This window comes from Oryctolagus cuniculus, unplaced genomic scaffold (assembly GCF_964237555.1).
Source record: "Oryctolagus cuniculus unplaced genomic scaffold, mOryCun1.1 SCAFFOLD_76, whole genome shotgun sequence".
Classification (NCBI taxonomy): Eukaryota; Metazoa; Chordata; class Mammalia; order Lagomorpha; family Leporidae; genus Oryctolagus; species Oryctolagus cuniculus.
In genome coordinates, this window is record NW_027208220.1 from 281,022 (window position 1) to 307,063 (window position 26,042).

The 26,042-nt window shown below is 41.4% G+C and overlaps 1 pseudogene; it reads right to left on the reverse strand.

Annotated features, from left to right (window-relative positions):
• The window catches only part of LOC127486034 (uncharacterized), a 44,568-nt pseudogene extending 21,263 nt beyond the window's left edge, over positions 1-23,305 (reverse strand).
• Between the last annotated feature and the right edge of the window lie 2,737 nt (positions 23,306-26,042).

Consider the following 26,042-nt stretch of genomic DNA (forward strand, 5'->3'; position numbering starts at 1 on the left):
GAAAATGGGAGGGAAAATAATCCTCACCTTCTGCATTTTAAGCTCTAAATATGATGAATAAATCGATTAATTCACTATTAACCATTCAAAAAAAAGCATTAATCTACCAAAATGCATATAGATAGTTATGAAATTGGGCAGAAAAAAAACAAAATCAAATATAAATAAACGGAGTTATTCTAAATGATCCTTAAATTCAATTTTAATATAGAAATCTTTTCTTCATATGTCTGTTGGCCATTTCAATTTCCTCTCTTGAAAAATGTGTTTGGGTCGGTGCTGTGGCATACCAGATAAAGCCACTGCCTGCAGTGCCAGCTTCCTATATAGATGCTGATTTGAGTCCCAGCTGCTCCACTTCATATCCAGCTCCTGCCATGGCCTGGGAAAGCATAGAAGACCTGGAAAGAAGCTCCTGGCTTCTCATTTTGGATTGGCACAGCTCCAGCTGTTGCAGCCAATTGGGGACTAAACCAGAGGATGGAAGATCCCTCTCTTTCTCTGCCTTTCCTTCTCTGTGTGTGTAACTCTGACTTTCAAATAAATAAATGAGTGTTCAGAGGCTGGTATTGTGGTGTAACGAGTAAAGCTGTTGCCTGCAGTGCCAGCATCCCATATGGATGCTGGTTTAAGTCCTGGCTGCTCCACTTCCAATCCAGCTCTCTGCTGGCCTGGGAAAGCAGTAGAAGGTGGCCCAAGTCCTTGGGCCCCTGCACCCATGTGGGAGACCCAGAAGAAGCTCCTGGCTCCTGGCTTCAGATCAGCTCAGCTCTGGCCATTGTGGTCATTTGGGGGAATGAACCAGTGGCTGGAAGGCTTCTCTCTCTCTCTCTCTCTCTCTCTCTCTCTCTTTCTCTGCCCCCGCTTCTCTGTAACTCTTCTTTCAAATAAATAAATAAATAATAAATCTTTTAAAAAAATGTTTGTTCAGCTCCTTTGGCTATTTTTTTTTTACAGGCAGAGTGGACAGTGAGAGAGACAGGAGAAAGGTCTTCTGTTGCCGTTGGTTCAGCCTCCAATGGCCGCAGCAGCCAGCGCACCACGCTGATTCAAAGGCAGGAGCCAGGTGCTTCTCCTGGTCTCCCATGCAGATGCAGGGCCCAAGTACGTGGGCCATCCTCCACTGCACTCCCGGGCCATAGCAGAGAGCTGGCCTGGAAGAGGAGCAACCGGGACAGAATCCGGCACCCTGCCCGGGACTAGAACCTGGTGTCCCGGTGCCGCAAGGCAGAGGATTAGCCTATTGAGCCATGGCGCTGGCCTTTGAGTGGAGTTTTTTGTAAGGTGTAAAGTAGGGATTTTATTGCATACTTCTGCAGAGGTCCAGTTTTCCCAGCATCAAACTGTTGAAGAGACTGTCTTGGCTCCAGGGATTGATTTTTGCTCCTTTGTAAAATTTCAATTGGTTGTAGATACATAGATTGATTTCTGGAGTTTCTTTTCTGTTCCAGTGGTCTACATGTCTTTCTTTTATTTTATTTTATTTTATTTTTGCCACTACCAGGCTGTTTTGAGTATAACTGCCTGGTAGTATGCTTTCAGATCTGGTATTGTGAAGCCTCCAACTTTATTTTTGTTGTTTAAGATTGCTTTAGCTATTCAGGATCTCTGTGTTTCCATATAAATTTTAGCATCATGCTTTTTAGATCTGAGAAGAATGTTATATTTATTGGGATGGCATTGAATCTATAATTGCTTTTGGTAGTTTAGACATTTTGATGATGCTGATTTTCCCAACCCATGAACATGGAAGATTTTTCCACATTTTATGTCTTCTTCTATTTTGTTTTTTAATTTTTTGTGATTTTCTTTGTAGAGATTTTGACATCCTTGGTTAAATTTATTCCAAATTATTTCAATTTTTTTTGTAACTTTGTGAATGGAATTAATCTTAGAAGTTCTTTCTCAGCTATGGCATTGTTTGTCTATATAAAGGCTATTGATTTTAGATCCTGTTATTTTACTAAACCCTTTTTATGAGTTCCAATAGTCTCTTCATGGAGTCTTTTGGGTTCCCTATATATAGAATCATGCCATCATCAAATGGTGATAGTTTGACTTCTTCCTTCCCAATTTTTATCATTTTTCTTTCTTTTTCTTGCTTAATGGCACTGGTTAGAACTTCCAGGACTCTGGCGCCGCGGCTCGCTAGGCTAATCCTCCACCTAGCGGCACCGGCACACCGGGTTCTAGTCCTGGTTGGGGCACCGGATTCTGTCCCGGTTGCCCCTCTTCCAGGCCAGCTCTCTGCTGTGGCCAGGGAGTGCAGTGGAGGATGGCCCAGGTGCTTGGGCCCTGCACCCCATGGGAGACCAGGAAAAAGCACCTGGCTCCTGGCTCCTGCCATCGGATCAGCGCGGTGCACCGGCCGCAGCGCGCCAGCCGCGGTGGCCATTGGAGGGTGAACCAATGGCAAAGGAAGACCTTTCTCTCTGTCTCTCTCTCTCACTGTCCACTCTGCCTGTCAAAAAAAAAAAAAAAAAACTTCCAGGACAATATTAATTAGCAACAGTGAGAGTAGGCATCCTTGTCTGGTTCTGGATCTTAACTGAAATACCTCCATTTTTCCCCATTCAATAGGTTGCTGGCTGTGTGTTTGTCATAATTTTGCCTTATGTTGAGGAATATTCCTTCTGTACCCAAATTGCTTAACATTTTCATTATAAAAGGATGTTGAATTTTATCAAATGCTTTATCTGCATCTATTGAAATAATCATATGGTTTTGTTCTTCAGTTTGTTAATATGATGTATCATATTTATTGATTTTCAGATGTTGAACCATCCCTGCATACCGGGGATAAATCCCACTTGGTCTGGGTCAATGATCTTTCTGATGTATTCAATTGGCTGGTATTTTGCTAAGGATTTTAGCATCTATGCTCATCAGGGAAATTGGTCTATTATTCTTTTTTTCTGAATTAGGAATTAAGGTAATGCCAGCTTCATGGAAAGTGTTTGGAAGAATACTCTCCCTTTCAATTGCTTTGAATAGATTGAGAAGAGTTGGAATTAGTTCTTCTTTAAATGTCTGGCTTTTCTTTGTTGGAAGGGTCTTTACTACTGATTCAATCTCCATCCTGGTTATTGGTGTGTTTATGTGTTCTATGTCTTCATGACTCAATTTTGGTAGATTGTGTCCAGGAATCTTGAATCTTTTTTTTTTTCCCAAAGGAACCTTTTATTTCATGAATACAAATTTCATAAGTACAACTTTAGGAATATAGTGATTCTTCCCACCATAGCCCCTACCACTCACACTCCCACCCCACCTTCTCCTCCCTTTTCCTTCCCAGTCCCATTCTCTATTAAGGAAAAAAACTCATTCCTCAACAGTGAAGACAAGAACTGTTCAAGTCATCACTTCTCAAAGTGTCAATTTCACTTCTACAGATTTCCTGTTAGGTGCTCTATTAGTTCTCACAAATCAGAGAGAACATATGGCATTTGTCCCTTTGGGACTTGGGTTTCTTTTTTTTTTAAGATTTACTTTATTTGTTTGAAAGACAGAGTTACAGAGAGAGAGGTAGAGCCAGAGAAAAAGAAGTCTTCCATTCCACTGGTTCACTCACCAGATGACTGCAATGGGCAGAGCTGAGCTGATCCAAAGCCAGGAGCCAGGAAACAGGAGCCAGGAGCTTCTTCTGGGTCTCCCACATGGATGCAGGGGCCCAAGCACTTGGGCCATCTTCTATTGATTTCCCAGGCCATTGAAGAGAGCTGGATCGGAAGAGGACCAGCTGGGACTCAAGCCAGTGCCCATATGGGATGCTGGCACAGCAGGCTGGGGATTTAACCCACAGTGCCACAGCGCTGGCCCCAAAAAGGCCTTCTAATACTTTCTCTTTTTCCACACCTTCAGGAACTCTTAGAATCCATATGTTGGGTCATTTGATTGTATCCTGTAGATTTCCAATCGTATTTTTTAGTTTTCTAATTTCTTCTTCTTGTGTTTGGTCTGATTATATAATTTCCTGTTCTTTGTTTTCTAAGTTGGATATTCTTTCTTCTGTTTCCCCAATTCTGTTAATGATTTCCACTGTAAGTATTATCTGTTCTATTGAAATCTTCACTTTTAATATTTCATTTTGATTTCTCTTTAGAATCCCAATTTTGTGGCAGAAATGTTCTTTCATATCATGTATGGATTTCATTAGTTCATGAATTTGCTTTTGATTACTCCTAAGTAATCATATGATTAATTGTTTGAATTGCATTTCTGGCATTTCTTCAATCTCATCATCTTTACAATCTAGGTTTGAGGTGTTGTATTCTTTGGAGGGTGTCATATTGCCTTCCTTATTCTTGTTTCTTGAATTGGTGCATTTATTTTTGGCATTTGTGGAGATACTTGTTGTTTTCTTTTCTTTTCTTTTTCTTTCCTTTTTTTTTTTTTTTTTTGGTGTGGTGGCTTTTGTCTTTGAGCTGTGTCTGAGTGACTAGTGTCTGCTTTCAGGAATTATCTAGAGGTGTCTGGTGGGTATGTACTCCAGGGTGAAGGGTGTGTCTGAGGTGACACATCCAGGTTTGGTGTGGTAAATCTCCTTTTCATTTTTAATCAGAGGGGAGGTTTCTTCTTGTCTGTTTGCATAGACTTAGTTGAGCTCCTCACCTAGAAAGAGGCCAGTGCCTGGGTGCTAGCCCCAATGAGTATATTATTTGTCCATTCTGCCACAAGAACCACCCAAAGGATCTGGACAGTCTTCAGTGTAAGCTCAGATTCCCCAGCAATGTTCTTTGCCAGGTAACCAGGGAGCCCTGATCATGTGGAGCCTCCCACAAGTGACTGCTCTTGCTTCAGCCACACCCTGAGTCCTCCCACGAAGCCTCAGTGTTTTCACAGTCCACATGCACAAGCCTCCCATGGTCATGAGCACCCAGCTCCCTGTCTGTTCTCCCCACCACACTCAGGAGTCTGCTTGGCTGGTTGCTGGGAGCGGACACAAGCTGGCACAGGTGTTACATATGTCCAAAATGGCACTTTCTTGGTGTCAGCTTGTTATATGCCTTTGCAGCATGATCAGGGAGAGAGAAAACATGCCCCCCCTTTGTCTTTTTTTCTCTGGTATGACAGGTACACTATCCCCCACAGAGCTCCAAGCTGAATTCCTTCTAGGCTTTTCCTACAGCTTTTTTGCCAGTGGTTTGTGCTGCTGAAGTCTGGTCTTACTTCACTCTCCAACACTGGTGCAGAGGCTTTCTGCTGCTGGACTCCTAAGTTGTGCATGTCCTTGCCCTCTAAGTAGTTCCATTATGTTCCTCCAATTTGTGTAGTTTCCTCTGCTGTTCTCTCCCTAACTCTTCCCTGAGACTGCACTCTTTCCACTTCATTTTTAAACTGTCTTCTCCTAGACTTGGGCCTATTCTTTTTGGTTTCCTCATTTGTTTGTATATAACTCATTGTAATAACTCCTGATCACTCTTTTTATTTATAGGGTGACCATATCTACATTTTCTTTTTCATGGCTGATTTTATTTATCTGAGTCCTCTTCCTCTTTTCTTTGGTTATATGGGCCAATGGTAGGTCAATTTTATTTATTTGTTCAAAAAAACAGTTCTTCATTTCCTTAATCTTTTGTGGGTTTTTTTTTGTTTTAATTTTGTTTATTTCTTCTTTAGCTATTTATTTCTTCCTACTAAATTGGACTTTAATTTGTTGTTTTTCTAGGTCCTTGAGATGCATCCACAGCTCATTTATTTGGCGACTTCCCAGTTTCTTGATGTAGGCACCAATTGCTATGAACTTCCCTCTTAATCATTACATGGTGCCCTTCTTTGTCTCTTTTAACTGTTTTTCTGTTAAAGGTTATTTTCTCTGATATTAGATGGTTATATCTGCCTATTTTGCTTTTCATTAGCATGGGATATCTTTTTCCATGCTTTTGGTCTTCATGTATCTTTGTTAGTGAGATGTCTTTCTTGTAGGCAGAAAATAGATTGGTATTTAAAAAAAAAATCCATTTAGCCAGCCTGTATCATTTAACTGGAGAGTGGAGGCCTTTACATCCAAAGTAACTATTTATAAGTAACTTGTTGTCCCTGCCATTTTCCATGAATAGTCCTATCATTTACTTTGGATTTCTTTCATACTTTTATTGGGGAATTTTCTGCCATCACATTTATTCATGATGATGGCTTTCTTCTTGTATTTCTGTGTGTAGCAAATCCTATAGCATATTTTGTAAGGCTCTATGAGAAATGACAAATTATGTCAATTTCTGTTTGTTATTAAAGGTCTTGATTTCACCTTCATTATTAGATAAGAGCATTGCAGGGCATGATATTCTGGCTTGACAGTTTATTTCTCTTAAGACTTGAAATATATCTTGCCATTCTCTCCTAGCCTGTAGGGTTTCTAATGAGAAATCAGCTGTGAGTGTAGTTGGAGATGCTCTGAAAACAATCTGGCATTTCTCTCATGCACATTTTAGAATGTTTTCTTTATGCCTTACTGTGGAAAGTTTGACTACAATGTGTCATGGTGAAGATCTTTTCAGGTCATGTTTCTTATGTGTTCTATGTGCTTCCTGTACTTGGCATCCCTTTCTTTCTCCAAATTGGGGGAGTTTTCTGTGATTATTTCACAAAATAGGCCTTCTATTCCATTCTCTCTTTCTACATCTTCAGGTACTCTTAAGACCTGTATGCTGGGTTATTCGATTGTTTTTTTTTTTTTTTTGAAGATTTATTTATTTATTTGAAAGTCTCAATTACAGAGAGAGGAGAGGCACAGAGAGAGAAGAGGCACAGAGAGAGAGAGAGAGAGAGAGAGAGACAGACAGACAGACAGATCTTCCATCCTATGGTTCACTCCCCAGTTGGCCACAACAGCTGGAAATGCACCAATCCGAAGCCAGGGACCAGGAGCCAGGAGCTTCTTCCTGGTCTCCCACATGGGTGCAGGGGCCCAAGGACTTGGGCCATCTTTTACTGCTATCCCAGGCCATAGCAGAGAGCTGGATCAGGAGAGAAGCAGCCGAGCCCTCAAGTTGCACAAAGATGTCATTGATTCCTTTGTGGAGCCTCCAAGTAAGAGATCTGTCAGCTGAAGTACCTTTGATTCTCCCATGGCTCTCACTGCCCACATGGTCAGGAACAATATCCAGGAAACAACTCCAACACACCATTGCATTTGAGAGTTTATGGTATGGTCACTTACATGCTCCATAAAGTACAACTGACAAATTTCTCAATTTCTATTCATGGAAAACTTGAAGCAAGTTTACTCATCAGTAAAATGTGTGAACCTCTGAGAGTAGTTCTGAGTTAAAGAACTGGGGAGACATTTGTCTTTGAGTCCTTTCCCCCTAAAGATAAGAATGGACCCTAGTATGTGTACAGTTTATGTGTGTGTGTGTGTGTGTGTCTTTTTGTGTTTTTACTATTTATAAGTATTTCCCATATTTCACACATTTGCAATATGGCAATATTTCTACAATATCAAGGGTTACATTTATTTTAAAAATATTTTGTCAATCAGTCTACATTGTAAAAGAAAAATGAACTCTAAATCAATTTTTTTACTTTCTCCTGTTGTTTTTCCAGATGAACTGTCCGATAATTTTGAATTTACAAGAAAGTAATACATGCATAAGCACTTTGCTTAAACATAAATATCATAGAAAATAAGTGTGTGCTACATTTGAGTTTCCTTTTCAGAAAAATTTCTTTCCTTAAAACAATCTCATGAAAAATCCCTTACCAAAGTGTCACTATTTATATGGGCCCTGAAAAAAAATCACATATGACTCCTCTGTTTTCTTTTTCCATCCTTTATCTCTATTTTTATTTTTCAATAATATGATTGTGTAGGTAATGAAAAATTTGTCTTCATGCCTAAGTATCTATGTAAAACTTACCTACACAAGTCTTGTATTTGCCCATAACCTCTATCCATAAACTCCTACAATATAAAGCATATCCTAATGTGAATTCATATTTTCAAAATCCAATATTCTAACTTGCTGTGTTATACATGCTTGTTCTGGGGCTGGCACAGTAGTGTAGTAGGTAAAGCCACTGTCTGCCGTGCCAGCATTCCATATGGGCACTGGTTTGAGTCCCAGCTACTCCGCTTTTGATCCAGCACTTTGTTATGGCTTGGGAAAGCATAGAAGATGGCCCAAGCCCTTGGGCTCCTGCACTCACATGGGAAGACCTGGAGGAAGCTCCTGGCTCCTGGCTTTAGATCACACAGCTCTGGCCATTGCAACCAATTGGGGGAGTGAACCCAATGAACAAATGACCTCTCTTTCTCTCTGCCTCTCCTTCTCTCTCAGTGTAATGCTGACTTTCAAATAAATTAATAAATCTTTTAAAAGGAAAAACTGCCTGTTCTGCATGATCATGCTACTCAATAAGAGGTTTAAATTCTTTATTTCTGGACATGTTTTCTCTATAGTTGTGATATTTGAACACAATATTATATTTTTGTTTTTGAATATCTGAAAGGAGACCGCACCTGCATTTAAACTGAACTCCCATGTGGCTTTCACAAATCAGTATACACCAACAAAATTTCAGACCAACCATTCTAGATATGTCTGAATTGTGTCCAGTGAGAGGAAACCCTTAATCCACTTCAGGGAGAATTCAACAAAAAGAAGGGATACCATGACTGTCTCATACCAAGTGCATGCATGCCATCCACAGCAGGCAGAAAAGGCAGGTTAGCAACCCCTCTAGCAGCTGTGACACATAGAATAGGAAAGCAAGAGGATTTGGTGAAGTGGCAGTCATGGGCACTTCATGTTCTTTCACTAAATCATTAAAATTCATTTTTCTAAGCTGATCTGTATATTAAGATAATCGAAAATGAATCTTGATGTGAATGGAAGGGGAGAGGGAGTGGGAAAGGGGAGGGTTGTGGGTGGGAGGGACGGTATGGGGGGAAGCCATTGTAATCCATAAGTCGTACTTTGGAAATTTATATTCATTAAATAAAAGTTAAAAAAAATTCATTTTTCTGACAATCCACTGACGTTATTTTGGAAATTCAGACAGAAATACATCCCATTATTTCATATATGATGAGACTTGATGGAAATTACAGGAAACCAACTTAACTGGCAATATAGAAAGTAAAATAATACTATATATACCAGACATGGACAATTTGAATTTCAAATAACACAAAAATTCACAATAAACCAAAAATAACAAGACATAATAAGAGAAAGAAGTGAGAATAAAAAAGAATAATTGAGAATAAAAATAATAGAATTATTGAAGCATCAATTCATCAAATTTATATAGATGTGTGTGGAAATTTTTTGAAAATTTATTGAAAGACAAGAAAATTTAAATCAATTTGTGTATATATGTCTTTTTATTGATCAAATGATATATTATTAAGACATAAATTTTTCCAAGTTTCAGCAATAGATTCAGTACAATCTCAACAATAATCTCAGTAAGCTATTCTGTAGACAATTAAAAGCTATTTTTCATCCTTGAGAAGTCTGGAAAATAAAAAATAAAAGCAAATTTGAGGAATCTACAATTCCTAATTTTATGCTTTAATCCAAACATACAATCATCAAGAATATGGGGCCAGCACTGTGGCTTAGTGGGTAAAGCCTCCATCTGTAGTGCTGGCATCCCATATGGCCACCTGCTCAGCACCCTGCTGATGTGCCTAGGAAACCAGTGGAAGATGGCCCAACTCCTTGTGTCCCTGCACCCAGGTGGGAGACAGAAGAAGCTCCTGGATCCTGGCTTTGGATAAGCCCAGCTATGGCCATTGCAACCATTTGGGGAGTGAACCAGTGGATGAAGATCTCTCTCTTTCTCTCTCTGAAACTCTACCTTTCAAATAAATAAATCTAAAGAAAGTTCATAATGTTGGACAAAGAATATTCATGTAGGTAAGTGGCAAGGTATAAATGGTCTCAAATACTTATTATTTTACTAATCTTTGTCAAAGGGACAGAGGTAGCCTGGTACAGGTAATGTAGTCTACAAAAATAGTGAAAATGCAAATGGATGATAATAAGGGAAAAATCAAAAGATGCATACTGTGAAAATAACACATGAAGTCACTCTAGTGAATAAGGGGTCAGATCTGTGGTTTAGCAGGTCAAAGTAGGTGCCTGCAGTGCTGGCATCCCATATGAACACTGATTTGAGTCCTGGCTACTCCATTTCCAATCCAGCTTCCTGCTAATACACGTGGGGAAGCAGCAGAAATTGGCCCAAGTCCCTGAGCCTCTGCCACTCACGTGGGAGATCTAGAAGAGGTTCTTGGCTCCTGGCTTTGGATCGGCCCAGCACCAGCTGTTGCAGCCATTTGTATAGTGGATCATCAGATGAGAGGTCTCTCTCTCTCTCTCTCTCTCTCTTCCCCTTTCTTTGTATATAACTCTGCCTTTCAAACAAATAAATTTTTAGAAAACAAGCACAAATGTGCTGAATAAACTTGTATTTTAAAAAAAGTAGAAAGCACAGATATGTAAGAATAAAATGTATAAGATTTCTGTACAAAAATTAGTTTTACATACAATACTGAAAGCATTACCCATAAACATAATGTGGACTTTGAACAGATGTAAGAGAGTAGTGATAAGGAAGGTAGCAAGAATTAATGGGTAGAAAATTTGTCAGAATGGATGGACCCCTCTCTAGACAGAATCTGAGAGAGTACTCAGCCATTCAGACAGGTATAAGCAAAGTTACACAGTTTAATGGAGAGAACACACTTGACTGCTCAGATGCGCATCTCAGCAAAGAACTAGGGGTGGCTGAAATACTCCTGATAGATCAAGTGGACATCTCAGGAAAGAGCTGAGTACATAGTCTATATTCATACAGGAGCTTATCAGGGAATGGGATCAAGTTATTCCCACAATTTTTCCTGCCCTCCACCCTTCTTCCTGAATAAAGGACTTATTGGATGTGAAATAGTTAAAATTCATTCTAAGATGTAAAAAGAAAAAAACATTTAACTAAGCTCTTTAATACAACGTGACACTTTATGGCTGTTATGTATTATAACATATGTAGAGTTGCAGGCAGAGAGAGGGAAAGACAAAGGTTTTAAATTTGTATATTCACTTCTCCAAATAACTTCAATAGCTGGAGCTGGGCCATTCCAAAGCCAGGATCCAGGATCTTCTTCTGGGTCTCCCATGAAGGTGCAGGACCCAAGCACTTGCACCATTTTCCACAGCTTTCCCAGGCCATTAGCAGAGAACTGGATTGGAAAAAGAGCAGCTGGTACATGAACCAGCACCCATATGGGATGATAATGCCCCAGGTGAAGGCATAACCTAGTACAACACAGCACCAACACATGCTTCTAGACTTTAACTTGCAGCAAATATAGTCTGTTAGCATATAAAATAATTCTTTATTTTGAAAATAGTAAATACATTATGTAGGATTTTCCAAAATATGTAGGTTGTTTTTTAAAACTGACATCAGTACATCCTTATTCCACTAAAAACAAATACAATAATCAAACTGGTATGCACTTACTAGGAAGCAATTTTAAACATTTGGATTTTGTTTAAATTGCTGAGATTTGGAAGAGGACTCTCTAAGCATGCTAACAATATCTTACCATGAACATAGCAAGGACTTTTTAAACAAATATTTATTTATTTATTTATTTGAAAGGCAGAGTTACAGAGAGGCAGAGGCAAAGAGACAGAAAGAGAGGTCTTTCATCTGCTGGTTCACTCCCCAGATGGCTACAGTGACTGAAGTTGGGCTGATCCAAATCCAGGATTCAGGAGATTCTTCTGGGTCTCCCACTCAGGTGCAGGGCCCAAAGACTTGGCCCATTTCCTACTGCTTCCCAGGCTATAGCAGAGAGCTGGATCAGAAGTAGAGCAGCCAGGACTCAAACAGTTACCCATATGGTATGCCAGCACTACAGGTGGCAGCTTTACTGGCTGTGCCACAGTGTCAGCCCCAAGGACTTTTTTTTTTATAAAGATTTATTTGTTTATTTGGAAGGTAGAGTTATAGAAAGTCAGAGAAAGAGAAAAAGGTCTTCCATCTGTTGGTTCACTCCTCAAATGGCTGCAATGGTCAGAACTGGGCTGATCTAAAGCCAGAAGCCAGGAGCTTCTTCTGGGTCTCCCATGTGTGGCCCAAGGACTTGGGCCATCTTCCACTGCTTTCCCAGGCCATAGCACAGAGCTGATTGGAAGTGGAGCAGCTGGGACTTGAACTAGCATCCATATGAGATGTCGGCACCACAGATGGCAGCTTTACCTGCTACACCACAGCACCAGGCCCAGGTATAGCTAATTTTACAGGAAAGCCTGGAAACAGCTTCATCTCAGCAAGTTCTCTCAGTTTGCTAAAGTGCTCGAAGGGAGCTATTACTTCCAAAACATTCAATAAAGAAAAAAAAAACCTAAGGGAATTTCCTGGCTCTCATGACTATCATGCTTTTAAAAATTTTTGGTCAGGGCCAGCACGGTGGCATGGAGGTAACGTCACCATCTGCAGTGTTGACATCTCATATGGGTGCTGGTTTGAGTCCTTTTGAGAAACTTTTGAAAACTGGCCTGGGCTATAGACAGACAAGATTTTAAAGTAAGAAAAATGCAAGGATGAGCATGGGTCAGAGTTATAGGAGATGGTCATACTGGATAGCAAATATTGTGATTTCAGGCACAATGTTGGATGTATAAATCTGTTGGCATAGCTACAGGCACAAGGGGATAGAGAAACTGGGAGGCAGACAGGGTCTGCAGGTACAGGACCTGGAACATAAGAAGGAATATATCAGGTGTTATTTAAGGCAGTGCTTAGAGGAAATTTTTAGCCTCAAGTAAATACGTTAGAACAGAAGACTGAAAGCTCTTCATTTTGGTTTTCTTCTTAAGAACTAAAATGAGCATCCTAAAATAGCATAGAATAAATGCAAAGAAAAAAAGAATAGTAAACATCCATGAAATACCTGTAGTAAAAATGTACAACAGAAACTAATAAGCAAGAAAAAAGTTTTAAATCATATTGTAAGGCAAGAGGGACCCTGAAGCAGGGTTAGAGAAAAGAGTAGGCTTTGGGAAAATTCCAGAAAAATTCTACCTCTCCAGGGAAAAACAAAATGTAACAAAGCACAATTTAGAATAGACCAAAGAGAGGAAGTGGGGTGATATGGCACCTAAGACAAGGATATGGAAAATATTAGTCAATTACCAACACTTCCTGCACAGAGGAAGGGGATCCAATTACTTATCCCTTCTGTACTCCTGGACAGAGACGGGGAAGCCAACCCAAACATGACCTCTACTACATGCACTAGGTGAGGGACTAGTACATAACACATAAGAGAGGGAAAAAAGAAATAGCATAAAACAGACCAACCTCCTGGAGGCAATGGATTGCCAGCTCCAAGTCCCTTCCCCAACATGTGCGAGTTTCTGTCATTTATTGCAAATAAGCTTGCTCTCACTCTTGTACTCTCTCTTGGACTTTTCTCCTTATTCCTTTTTTTAAAGAGATATTTATTTATTTTAAAGTTAGTGTTGATATGGGGAGAGAGTGAGGGAGACAGAGAGTTCTTCCATGTGCTGGTTCACTCTCCAAATGGCCACAACAGCAAGGGCTGGGTGAAGCACAAGCCAGGAGCCAGAAGCTTCTTGGTCTCCCATGTGTGTGCAGGGTGCCAAGTACTTGAGCTGTCTTATCCTGCTTTCCCAGGCACACTAGCAAGAAGAAAGCTGAATCAGAAGTGGAGCTTCCAGGACATGAACTGGCACCCATATAGGGTGCTGGCATCGGAGGTGGTAGCTTAACCCGATATGTCACAGTGCTTCCCTCTTCTCTTTATTTCTATGCTGAATAACAAGTCCATAGACCATGGGAAGCAGCTCCCCAACCAAGATGTGACAATATTGACAAAATTCGTATCTGATAAAAGTGTTTAAGAGAAAAACAGGAAGGCAACACAAATAACAAATTCCACAAATCAAATAGAATTAGCCTTACAGATGTCACAGATCTTAACAAGATATTAAGAGGAGAGGTTGGCTTTGTGGAAAAGCAGGTTAATCCTCCACCTGTGATGCCTGCATCCTACATGGGCACTGCTCAAGTCCCAGCACCTGTGAAAGCAGCAGAAGATGGAAAAAATATCTGGGCCCCTGTCACTGATGTGGGAGACCTGGATGGAATTCCAGGCCCCTGTCTTCAGTCTGGTCCCACCCTGACCATTGTAGCCATTTGGGGGGGTGAACCAGTGGAAAAAAGATCTCTCTCTCTTTCCCTAACTCTGCCTTTCAAATATATATATATATATATATGTGTGTGTGTGTGTGTATATATATGTATATGTATATATATGTGTATATATATATATACACACACACACATTAAAGGGGCCAGCGCTGTGACGTAGTGCATGAAGCCACCACCTGCAGTATTAGCATCCCATATGGGTGCTGGTTCAAGTCCCAGCTACTCCACTTCCAAACTAGCTCCCTGCTATGGCCTGGGAAAGCAATAGAAGATGGCCCAAGTCCTAGGGCCCCTGCAACTGTGTGGATACCCAAAAGAAGCCCCTGGCTCCTGGATTTCAATTGGCATAGCTCTGGCTGTTGTGGCCATCTTGGGAGTGAACCAGCAGATGGAAGACCTCTCTCTCTCTCTCTCTCTCTCTCCCTCTCCCTCTCTCTCTGCCTCTGCCTCTGTGACTCTGCCTTCAAATAAATAAATAAGTATTTAAAAATATTGAGGAGTTTCTGAATTAGGAGTATAATTTTTAAAAGAGATCAAAATCTGTTGAGGTGGATTCATTCTGAGAGGAGGAGTGTGGTGGGGCAAGAGGCGCGAGTCACCACACAGACCCCAGGAGTTGGGTAAAAGCAGGCCTAAAGCGAGCAACCCACACACTCATTTATTTCAGTTGGTACAGCAGCTTAAATAGCCAAGGCAGCCAATCTGGTCAAGGGGCTGTCTATGCCCGAACCAATCACAGCCTGTTGCCAGGCAGTTTTTGTTGCCAGCAGCCATCTGGGCATGGCCTTCTCATTCCACCACATTTCCCCCTTTTTGCTTATTTTTGAGCAATAGGAGGCATGATTCTTGGCCATACAATTGTTGACCCCATTTCCATGTGGACTCCATATGTGGCTGTGCCTGTCTTAGGTAGTCCCCCAGGGGATCTTGCCCTTGTTGACTAACCAGTGCTCAAAATGGGAGACCACAGGAGTGCTTGCTCAGATAGAGGTAGGAATGAGGGACAGTGGTAATCAGGAATGGCATGACCACACACAGGCTGTGGGCCATATGAGTGGCTGACCAGAGCTAAGTGGGGTATAAAGCAGTAGCGGATGTGGCCATGGGCAGTTTCTCAGGCTAGGATGATAGGGCAGGTGCGTCTGCTAACAAGGTGGACTCTCAGTCTTGTTCAACTGGTTCTGGTTGACTGTCAGTTGCAGGCTTGATGTTTCTGGCTGCTACCCAAATGGGCTATCCTGCATTCTCTGGAAAGGCACAAGCATATCCTCCACCCTTGGTTAGCAGAGGGTGTGGTCTCTTCCATTCTCCTATCAGGGGGGTCTTTCCACCTAACCATAGGGACTGGGATCTGGGATGGAAAGGATCCCCAGTGTTTATAAGCTGGGCTTATCCCTTGGGAATCAAAAGTAAGAAAATTGATAGTGAAAGGGACCTCAGTCAAAGCAAGCTGTGGGTCTGGAGGCATATGATTGTTTTTCTGTTTTTGAAAGAGATCTTTAATTGTCCTATGAGTTGTTTCTATGATTGCCTGTCCCTGTGGGTTGAATGGGATACCTGTGGCAGACTGTATGTTCCAGGATTTCAGGAAGGAATTAAATTCCTGTGATGTATATGCTGGCCTGTTATCAGTCTTTATGATCCAGGGGACACCAAGGACCAGCATGGCTGACTTGACCGCCTTTATCACATTACTAGCCTTTTCTGCGATCAGGCTGTTGCAGATACAGCCTTTGAGTAAGTATCTACCACCACATGGACAAACTGAAGTTTACCAAAGGAGTTAATGTGAGTGGTGTCCATTTGCCAGAGCTTATTAGGAGCAAGGCCTCACGAGTTCACTCCTGCTTGTTGCAGTGGGCCTAACAGGATGAGGGGTGCACAATTCTTGCAAGAGCGCACTAGGTGTTTGCATTGGATCATTGTTAGCTCTGGGAAAAGCAATTTTATGTTGCTTGCTGACATATGAAATTTTTGGTGTAGAATATGGGCTTGTTCTAGGTGTCCAATATAAGCCATGTTGCAGGAGATAAGATGATCAACCTTTTTGTTGCCTTGGAAAATAAAGCCATGTAACCCAGTATGTGATTTTATGTGTGAGATATACCATGGGTGTTTTCTGTTCTCAGTTAGCTCTTTAAGTGTTGTGAACATCTGTCAATTGGCTTATTGGTCAGGTTAAAGACTGCAAAATGGATCACCTTTGCTACCTGTACTGAGTATTTGCTGTCCAAAAATATATTTACTGGCCCATCCTGGCTAAGGAGTAGAACCTTGACTATTGCTCTTATTTTTCCCAACTGTACTGATGCCCTGTGGGGTTCTACATGGATCTTATCTTTTTCTGTTGAGGATTTGATCACTATTCCAAACAGTGATGTGTTGGCATCCGTAAACACACACGGTGCCATGGGTATAGGTTGATTAGCAGGGAAAGCATGTTTTGGATAGTCTATTTCTAAGGTTTGTAACATCTGGAGTAGCCTGTCCACTGGCAGGTGATTGTCAACCTGTCCTGGGAAATTTGTCATTAAAGTATGAAAGAGCATGCTATTCTGCATCAATGTGGACAGTTCTAATTGTGATAGGGATAGGACCACTATGTCTGGTTCTGTGTTAAATATCTTATTGGCATACTATCTTAATTTAAGTCCCATCATAAGGATGGCATCTTCTTTGTTAACTATTTTATGACACTTGCTCCAGGTTATGTGCACCCAAAAGAGTGGTCTGTGTTGTTGCCAAATAACTCCTTAAGGGGGTCTTGAGGGTACATATCGTTATGGCAAACAGAGGCACCTGAGAGTCATATCTAAATGTTTTAAAATTTGACAACTGGGTGTTGATCTTTCCTATAGTGGATTTGGCTGCTGGTGTCAATATAATTTTTGAAGAAGGGCTGTTCCCCTTAGTAAATCAAATAGCAGTCTAAGCTCTGCAGGTGTTAGGGGAAGGAAGGGCTTCAGCGAATTGATTTGGCTGCATAGTTGCTGAAGTTCATTAAGTGAGTATTTATGCTTGATTTTTAGGTTTGGGCCCATTGGAGATATATGGGAGGAGATTTGATAATCCAAGAATTGAAAGGGAGGAAAATGTTGTACCTTTTCTGTGGCAATAGACAAACCCAGGAATTGTAAATTTCTTTTTTTAAGATTATTTATTTATTTGACAGGTAGAGTTACAAATAGGGAGAAAGAGAGACAGAGAAAGGTCTACCTTCCCTTGGTTCACCCCCCAGATGGCTGCAATGGCTGGAGCTATGCTGATCCAAAACCAGGAGCCAAGAGCTTCTTCCCAGTCTCCCATGTGGGTGCAGGGGCCCAAGCACTTGGGCCATCCTCCACTGCCTTCTTGGGCTGGACAGGAGCTGGACAGGAAGAGGAGCAACTGGGACTAGAACTCAGTGCCCATATGGGATGCTGGTGCCACAGGTGGAGGATTAACCTAGTGCACCACTGCACTGGCTCCGGAATTGTAAATTTCTTACTGTCTCTATTAGACAGGCCTTTAGAGTTGCTGCATTCTCGTAAGCAAGTAAGATATTATCCACATAATGTATGACCAAGCACTGACCTTTAAGTGTGCTGGTCGCATGAGAAATGTATCTTTGGTAAATGGCAGGGCAATTTTTCATGCCTTGTGGGAGAAATCTTTTTGCAGGGAGCTTGAAACTGGGCTCCCATACTGTAAAGGCAAAGTAGGCCTTATCCTCCTCCATGATGGGAATGGAAAAGAAGAAATCTTTGATATCAATGGTAACTATGTGCTATCCATTAGGAATGGCCCCTGGATGGGTTCCTGTATCTCTGCTGTCATCTCACCACATTATAGGCATGATGACATGATCAGCCAATTTTAATCCTCCAACACCTTGGAGGTTGGGCCTGGGCGCTGTCTTCCAATGTTGAATTTTTCTTGCATCCCTAGCTTTTAAGATAGTGGCATCTGCCTCCATATCAATTAAACCCACAAAGGCAATGTCATATAAGTATAGGGTCCATTTTGGCCTCAGATTGAAGATATTGACCAGTTAATGGTCAATATCTTACTTGCTGGTTTGAGGGCCACCCTGCTGGGAGTGTTTAAAGGCTTGGTCTTGCAATCTTTTGCCCAGTGAAAGCCTTTTTTACATCTGGGACACAGCATTTTGGGCTTGCCCCATCTGTCAGTGTTTGGGCAGTTTTGCCGTAGGTGTCCTGTTTCCCGACATCCCCAATAAACTGGAGGGTCATTAGACTTCCTTGTGTTCAGTTTGTTAATGGCTGCAGTTAGGGCTTGTATGGCTTGTATGGTGTATCAGCAGGGTTTATCTCCTTTGTAGCTACTATCCATTTAGAAAGGTCTTCTTTACAGATTGGGGCAATTGCAGCTTTTGTCTCTAGTAGCGCCTTCCCAAGCTAATTTTTGACCAGATTTTCTTGATTGGGTCCAAGCAGTAATCTTTTCTCTACTGCTTCCAATACTCTGGAAAGGAAATAGGGGAACCATTCACCTGGGCCTTGAACTAGGTTTCTAAAGAGCTGACTATATTTAGGAGGATTTATATTTTTTAAGGCTCTAAGTGCCAAATCTCTGACCTGGTCAAAATAGGCAACTACTTCAGTGAGGGCCTGTTCATGAGAATATATGTAGGTGCCACGGCCTCTAAGCATATCAAAGGTTACTGCTATTCCATAGGCAGCATTATTCCTCACCACGGTTTCATCCTCTTCCTCATAGGAGGCTTTCGACTGTAAGAACTGTGGTCTTGACAGATATGCTTTGAGCAGTGTAATCCACTCAAAGTGAGCACCTGTTCAAAGTAGGGAGTGTCAGGGCCTGACTCTTGAGAAGCCTTTTTTAGCATAGTAAGGTCATTTTAAAAATTATTTATTTATTTATTTATTTATTTATTTTTGACAGGCAGAGTTAGTGAGAGAGAGAGAGAGAGACAGAGAGAAAGGTCTTCCTTCCATTGGTTTACCCCCCCCCCAAATGGCCGCTATGGCCAGTGTGCTGCACTGATCCAAAGCCAGGAGCCAGGTACTTCCCCCTGGTCTCCCATGTGGGTGCAGGGCCCAAGCACTTGGGCCATCCTCCACTGCCTTCCCGGGCAACAGCAGAGAGCTGGACTGGAAGAGGAGCAACTGGGAAACTGGGACAGAACTGGCATCCCAACCAGGACTAGAACCCAGAGTGCCAGCACTGCAGGTGGAGGATTAGCCAAGTGAACTGTGGTGCTGGCCAAGATCATTTATTTTTTAGCATAGTAAGGTCATCCAGTCCTGAATTCTGTGTCCGCTCCTACATTAATGGCAAACATATGGATGGGGCTGCCCTGAGAGCCTGAGGTGCCTGAGGACTACCACAAGTGTGGGGGTCCTCACTGGGTGAGGATGGGATGACCTTGCATGGGTTATTGCCTCGAGGTTGTCTAAGTTCATTCCATGAGTATTTGGGGGTGGCTGACTAGGTATTGTTGCGTTGTCTGCTGCCATGTCATTTTCACTGTGGGAACTCTCTCTCCCTAAATCATCAACTGTTGCCTGTGAGGCAGAGGCCTGGAGTGACAGGCTCTTTTTACTCACAGATTCATTGTGTTTGGTAATATGTGTGTGCTTCTGAGAGGGGGGTATCTTTCCCATGTTTGAACACTTAAGAGCAGTGCGCCACACCAATTCTAGCCAAAGGAAAGACATGCACAGCACTGCTGCCATAACAAAACAAATTGTTAGCACCTCAGTGACTGATGGCATTCTGCAGGGGTTCTCTGCCTTAGACGGACAGACTGTGGTGTATCAGATTGTACATATGTCCTGTGCTTAGTGGGGACTTCCTTGATTCATTAGGTCAAGGCCGTATGCCCACATGGTGTCTCTGGAGTGTCACCTCTGTCAAGTGAGGGAAGATGACTTGGTTCTGAATTCTGGGATGATCAGCCCCTTATGTGAATTTGATGGGCAACCTGAAAGTAAAAGGAGGAGCTGAGAAGCAGCGTTACACTTCTGGGTGATGTGTGCCTACCTGGGGCACTTAGACTGAGGACAAAGAGAAGGAAAGGGGCATAGGAGGGGGTTCTGTGCTCACCCTTACAGAACCAAACAGCACACAAAACACCGAGGGGCCTACTTGCCAAAATCAAGGGGGGACCTTGTCGAGTTTGACAGCCTATTTCTCTCTCAGTCACATTGGGCACCAGATTTTGAGGTTGATGCATTCTGAGAGGAGGAGTGTTGTGAGAGCAGGAGGCATGGAGCCACCACACAGACCCTGGGAGTCAGCCTGAGGCAAGCAGCCCAGAGACATTTATTTCAGTTGGTACAGCAGCTTAAATAGCCAAGGCAGCCAATCTGGTCAAGGGGCTGTCTATGCCCTAACCAATAACAGCCTGTTGGCAGGCAGTTTCCAAAGCCATACAATCATAGCCTGTTGTCAGGCAGGCTCCATTGCCATGTGGTTTCCAAAGCCATCCAATCACAGCCTGTTGCCAGGCAGTTTCCATTGCCAGCAGCCATCTTGGCATAGCCTTCTCATTGCACCACAAAAGTCCACCAAATTTTTGAACTCAGAATATTAAAATGTGAATGTAACATAAATAGGAAAATGTCTTATGAACTAAACAGGGTGAATCAATATTTTACAAATGAAAAGAGACAACAAACCATTTCTACAAACAAAATTTCAGTCCCAGATTTATGGAACAGCCCCCAATTTTTTTTTTTTTTTGACAGGCAGAGTGGACAGTGAGATAACTTTTAAGGAAGAAAAAAATTTCTAAATTTTGCAGATTCATCCAAAGTGGAACCAAACAGGAAATAGTTTTGGTGTGAATCAGCATTACATTGATGACATAGTCAGACAAGGACATGAAATAAAAATGAACTTAAGGACCATCTCTCTATATAAGAGATACAAATATTTTAAACAAAGTATTATTATATTAAATTACATATTGTGACTGAACTCCTATAATGTAAAGGCAGGACCCATCATTTCATTTGTTTCCCTAGACCAAGGTCCTTGCTTGTCCTTTAGCAAAAGAAATTCACTGAATTGAAGAAGTGATACAGCTGTACTGACAAATCATCAGGCTCATGTGATATGGGATAAGGTAGCTAAGTGAGCTGGAGGTCAAAAACCATAAAGCCTTGTCCCCATGTAATTCTACAATATTTGGCAGAACACCTCCTTTCCCAGGAAACCTTCTTTTCATCTGGGACCTAGGGGAAAGTCATGTAAATATGTATATTGAGCTCCACTTGGAATTTTATGGAGCTGCCATATACCTCACAAGTGACCACATTACCTCATAAAAGGAGGTGCTGGGAGGTGCTTATGCTCTCTTCCATTGGAGATCAAGACTAATGGAGGTGATGAGGTGCCATCTCTGTATTTCCTTTCCCCTACTCATTCTCTGACCAACTCTACTCTTCAATTATGCCCACTCATGTTTGTGCTTGCTTTCTTACCTTTTAAATATACTTTATTACATCATTCATCACCTATGTGCTTGTACCTAGAATGCTTTTAATGTAAAAGGCAAAGGATATGATTAAAATTAAATGCCCTTCTCCCACAGTACAAGGAGGCACTTGCTCCTGTAGTAGATCAAATCCTGCTGGTCAATATTCCCTGGATGGGTTTGTTTAGGGGGATTCCGGGTTCAGCATGGAAATTCCAGGTCTGGGCAAAAGACAACCACCACTTATATGTAGTCCCCCAGACTAACTGAAGCCCACTGGGCCATTGTAAAAAAAATTCCCTAAAGTGCACCATGCCACCAATCAAAGGAAGGTCATGAGTACCACTGAAACACCAGGGCCTTGCGCACAAGATAAACCTCCACCTGTCAGTCCTAGCTTTCATTTATAAAAACCTTCAACCCTTACTCCTTGGGGAGTCTAGGAATTAAGCAATAGCTGCATGGATTCTTGCTCTGTCTTTAAAATAAACACCTTTTTCCTTCTACATTGATGTCAGTAATTGGCTTTTGGCATGTTGGACAAGTAGGCCATGTTTGGGGTTCTAAAACAACACTTCCAACTGGTTTGGGGGGTTGTTCTGCAAAAATATGAAATGATAATAAATTAATAATGAACAGAATATACTAAAATGTTCAAAGGAGGTTAACAGACCAGAACAAATAGAGTAAACATTCACATGGGTGAAAAATACAAGAGAATAATGTGATCATTTAGAGTAAATGTTAAAAAACATGTAATAAAATTCATCATTGGGCCATAAACACACAACAACTAATAGAATATTAAAATAGCAACTTCCACATTCCGACTAAGATTGTATAAAATGAACCTAAGGCAGCATAATTACTACAGAACATTGCAAGCTTTTTTCCTGGGAACAGATCTAGATAAGTCTATCTCTTCTCATTGTTTCTTTCCAACTTCATCTTGGAAGTATAATCAGGTAAATAAAACAACAAAAAAGGAAAATTAGGTATAAATTTTTGATAAACTTTTAAGCAACAAAATTGTTAATATATTGGATGATACTACTGTATACAGAGAAAATACAACATAATCCCTAGGTAAATAAAACTAATAAGATAATTAAGCTTACTAGGTATAAAATAAATACATAAAAATCAACTGGGTTACTATGTACCAGCAAGAAACAAATGGAAAACTTTTTAAAGGACAAAACACAGACTAGAAATCAAATGCTTATAAGAGAAATGAAACAAAAAACTAACCTACATAATGTTTTTAGTCTTAAAATCAATATAAAAATTGTCAAACAACCTCATAAAATAAGCTATGAATACAAAGAAAAGGAAAGGCCCACAGTCCAGCCAACATTTTGTAAATTGTAGCTCATGTGAAGCAGGTTACTGCAAGCGCAGGATCACGAGATCTCAGTAGGATTGTGATCACTGGAGGGAAGGAGAAAGAGGGGGGATCCAAGGAGGTGGGACCATCGAGAGGGGAAAGTGCCTCCTACCGCCAGAAGAGTTGCCATCTGAGAGAAGGAGGCAGCTTAAGTCCAAGCTTCTCCCTCTCCAGGAATAGTCGCAAGGAACCTTAACGGGATTCTGATTGGCTACACCTTTTCTGACTTCGTGCATTCTTGCCGGTTGGGCAAATTGTTCAATCAAGGCGCCCAGGGGCATCATTGGGGAACCACGTGCGATATTATTTTTTGGCACCGCTGTACTCAACTCCCCGGATCTGCTCCCGAGAGAGGCCTTAGCTGGCTCCGTTGCTCTGCAAATTTCGGTCATCACCAGACCCCTCAAGAGGGCGCCTGAATATCACGGAAGCAAGGAAATGGTGAGTGTGTTGGGCCAGTTTGCTCGAATTGAGCAGGTAGCTGGGCCCCTGGGCATTCTGTCCTGTTCCTGCACACAGAAACTTCTGGTCAGCGCTGGAGGCCCTCTGGATAGCCGCACATCTCCCTAAATAGTGTGGTAGGATGAGAGGTCCTCAGAGGGAGTATGTCTGCAGATATGCTATTCACTGGGGGGATCTGCTGTTATCTGTAGGATCCTTAAACCTTCCTCTCATACCTGGGGTGATCTGGTCCCCCTGAGTTGGGAAACAAGATTTCTAGTCCATGACCCTGACCTCTCAGCATGGCTCTTCCTCGGGACCTTAATCTGTATTCTCTTGTTAGTGACACAGTATAAGACTGGGTAAGTTACAAAGAAATGGTTTTATTTGGCTCAAGGATTAGGTCCCATGTTTGGGGGCAACATCTGGTGCTGGCCTTCTTATTGGCAAAGGCCTAGCACAAGAACCATGTGGACCAATAAAGCTGAGTATAGGAGAGGCTAATGTAAAGTGACTGCTGAAACAGACCCCTGGAGATAAACCTGCAACCCATTAATCACATGAAAGAATTGATCCTAATCACCTCCTCTCAGGTTCCACATGATCTCATCTCTTACTATGATAATTTGGATTAAATTTCCCCACGGGTTTCAAAGGGGACAAACCATTATATGTGGAAATAAATCCTAAATATCTGCATTTAGCCCCACATTGTCAAATGGCACCTTCCCCTCTGAAGTTCCCAACACTATTAAATATTTTCTGCCATGATACCTTTCATTCAGCTTCAGTATTTCAGCATTTTTCCAAAGAACAATCAGGATTTTCCCCCAGGAATAAAAAATGGTTTGTTTTCTATTTGTGAACATTTCACATAAGAAGACAGTGGAGAAAATCTATTTATCATTCTCATGTAAAAACTCTGCTTTGGTGGATGTTTAGAGCAGTGTTGCATCCATTCATCAGCTAAAATAGAATATTACAAAAACAAGTGACAGTCATATGTGAATTTAATTGAAAATGAGAGGCAAGGCATCTGATTGGGACCATCACTCCTTACCAGAGTGTGGTCCCCAACAGCGAGTTAAACAGTTTTTTACAGTCATTCTTCCACTAAGGCTCACAATTTCAAACCCCTGGTATGCAGTGAACAATAAAAAAAAAAACCAGAATATGGTTGTAAGATAACAGTTAACAATAACAAACCCAGGAACAATAACAACTATAAAATATGGTTGCAAGATAACAGTGCAGGACACATTTCTCTCAACTTATTTCCTTGGAATTTTGGCCCACATAGTTTTACAAGATACACCATTAGCCATTATCAAGCAAAGCTAATATGTACAGAAGCAAGAGATCTGAAATCATATCTTAGCCACACTCACTCCATTTTTATTTTGATTCTACAACAGGTGTTAAGATGTCACTTCAGATGTCCATATTCCATATCAGAGTATCAGCCTTCCTTCCAAGCCACTTTGCTGCTATTACACACTCTTGTAAGCAGTGGATGATGGCCTAAATACTTGGGTCTCTATCACCCATATGGGAGACCCAAATTCAGTTTCTGGCTTCTGGCTTCAGCCTGGTCATCATTGTTGCATGCATTTGAGAAGTGAATCAATGAAGGAGGAAAAAAATTCTTTCTTTTTCTGTCTATTTTTCTACATTTCAAATGAGTAAAATAATTTTAAAAAATATCTGCACATGTCCTTTTAGCTACCATAAATGCAGATATCTCATCATGAATTGTCGGCTTGTTCCCTTGTAAAGTTTACAAGGTGGTGTCTCCTGAAAGCTCCCTTCACTCTTTTCCTTGTCCTAAGTTTCAAAACTGTGTGAGTGGTGATCTAAGATGCTCCCCGTGGCTCAGTCCCTAGGACTGTGCAGTTTAATCCTAGCTCATTCTTTCTGGAAGAAAGCAAGGTAGTAGCTTATGCCCTAAGCCTGAGAAGTAGCTGTGGTATATCCTTGATCTGAAGAGCTAACCCATAGGGACATTAAGATTCTCCTCTCACAAGAACATTCTCATTCCTGGGAGACATGTTAGTATCTGTTCATTCAGTCATATATCGTCCATCCACTGGTTCACTCCCCAAGTGGCCAGCAACTGCCATAGCTGGGCTAATCTGAAGTCATGAGTCTGGAGTTCATTGAGGTCTCATGGTGGGACAGGGGCCTAAGGACTTGACATCCTCTGCTGTTTACTCAGGTTCATCACTAGGGAGCTGGATTGGAAGTGGAGCAGCCAGGACCTTCTCTCTCTCTCTCTCTCTCTCTCTCTGACTCTGCAACTCTGCCTTTCAAATAAATAAATAAATAAATCTTTAAAAAAATCATGAAGAGCTACTACAAATAGCTATACATCAATAAATTGGAAAATCCTAGAAGAAATGGAATGTTTTATGGACACATACAATCTGCCAAAATTGACTCCCAAAGACATAGAAAACCTAAATAGGCCAATAACCAAGATGGAGATTGAATCAGTAATAAAGACCTTTTAACAAGGAAAAGCCCAGAACCAAATGGCTTCACTGCTGATTTAAAAAAAATTATTTAAGGTATACAAAT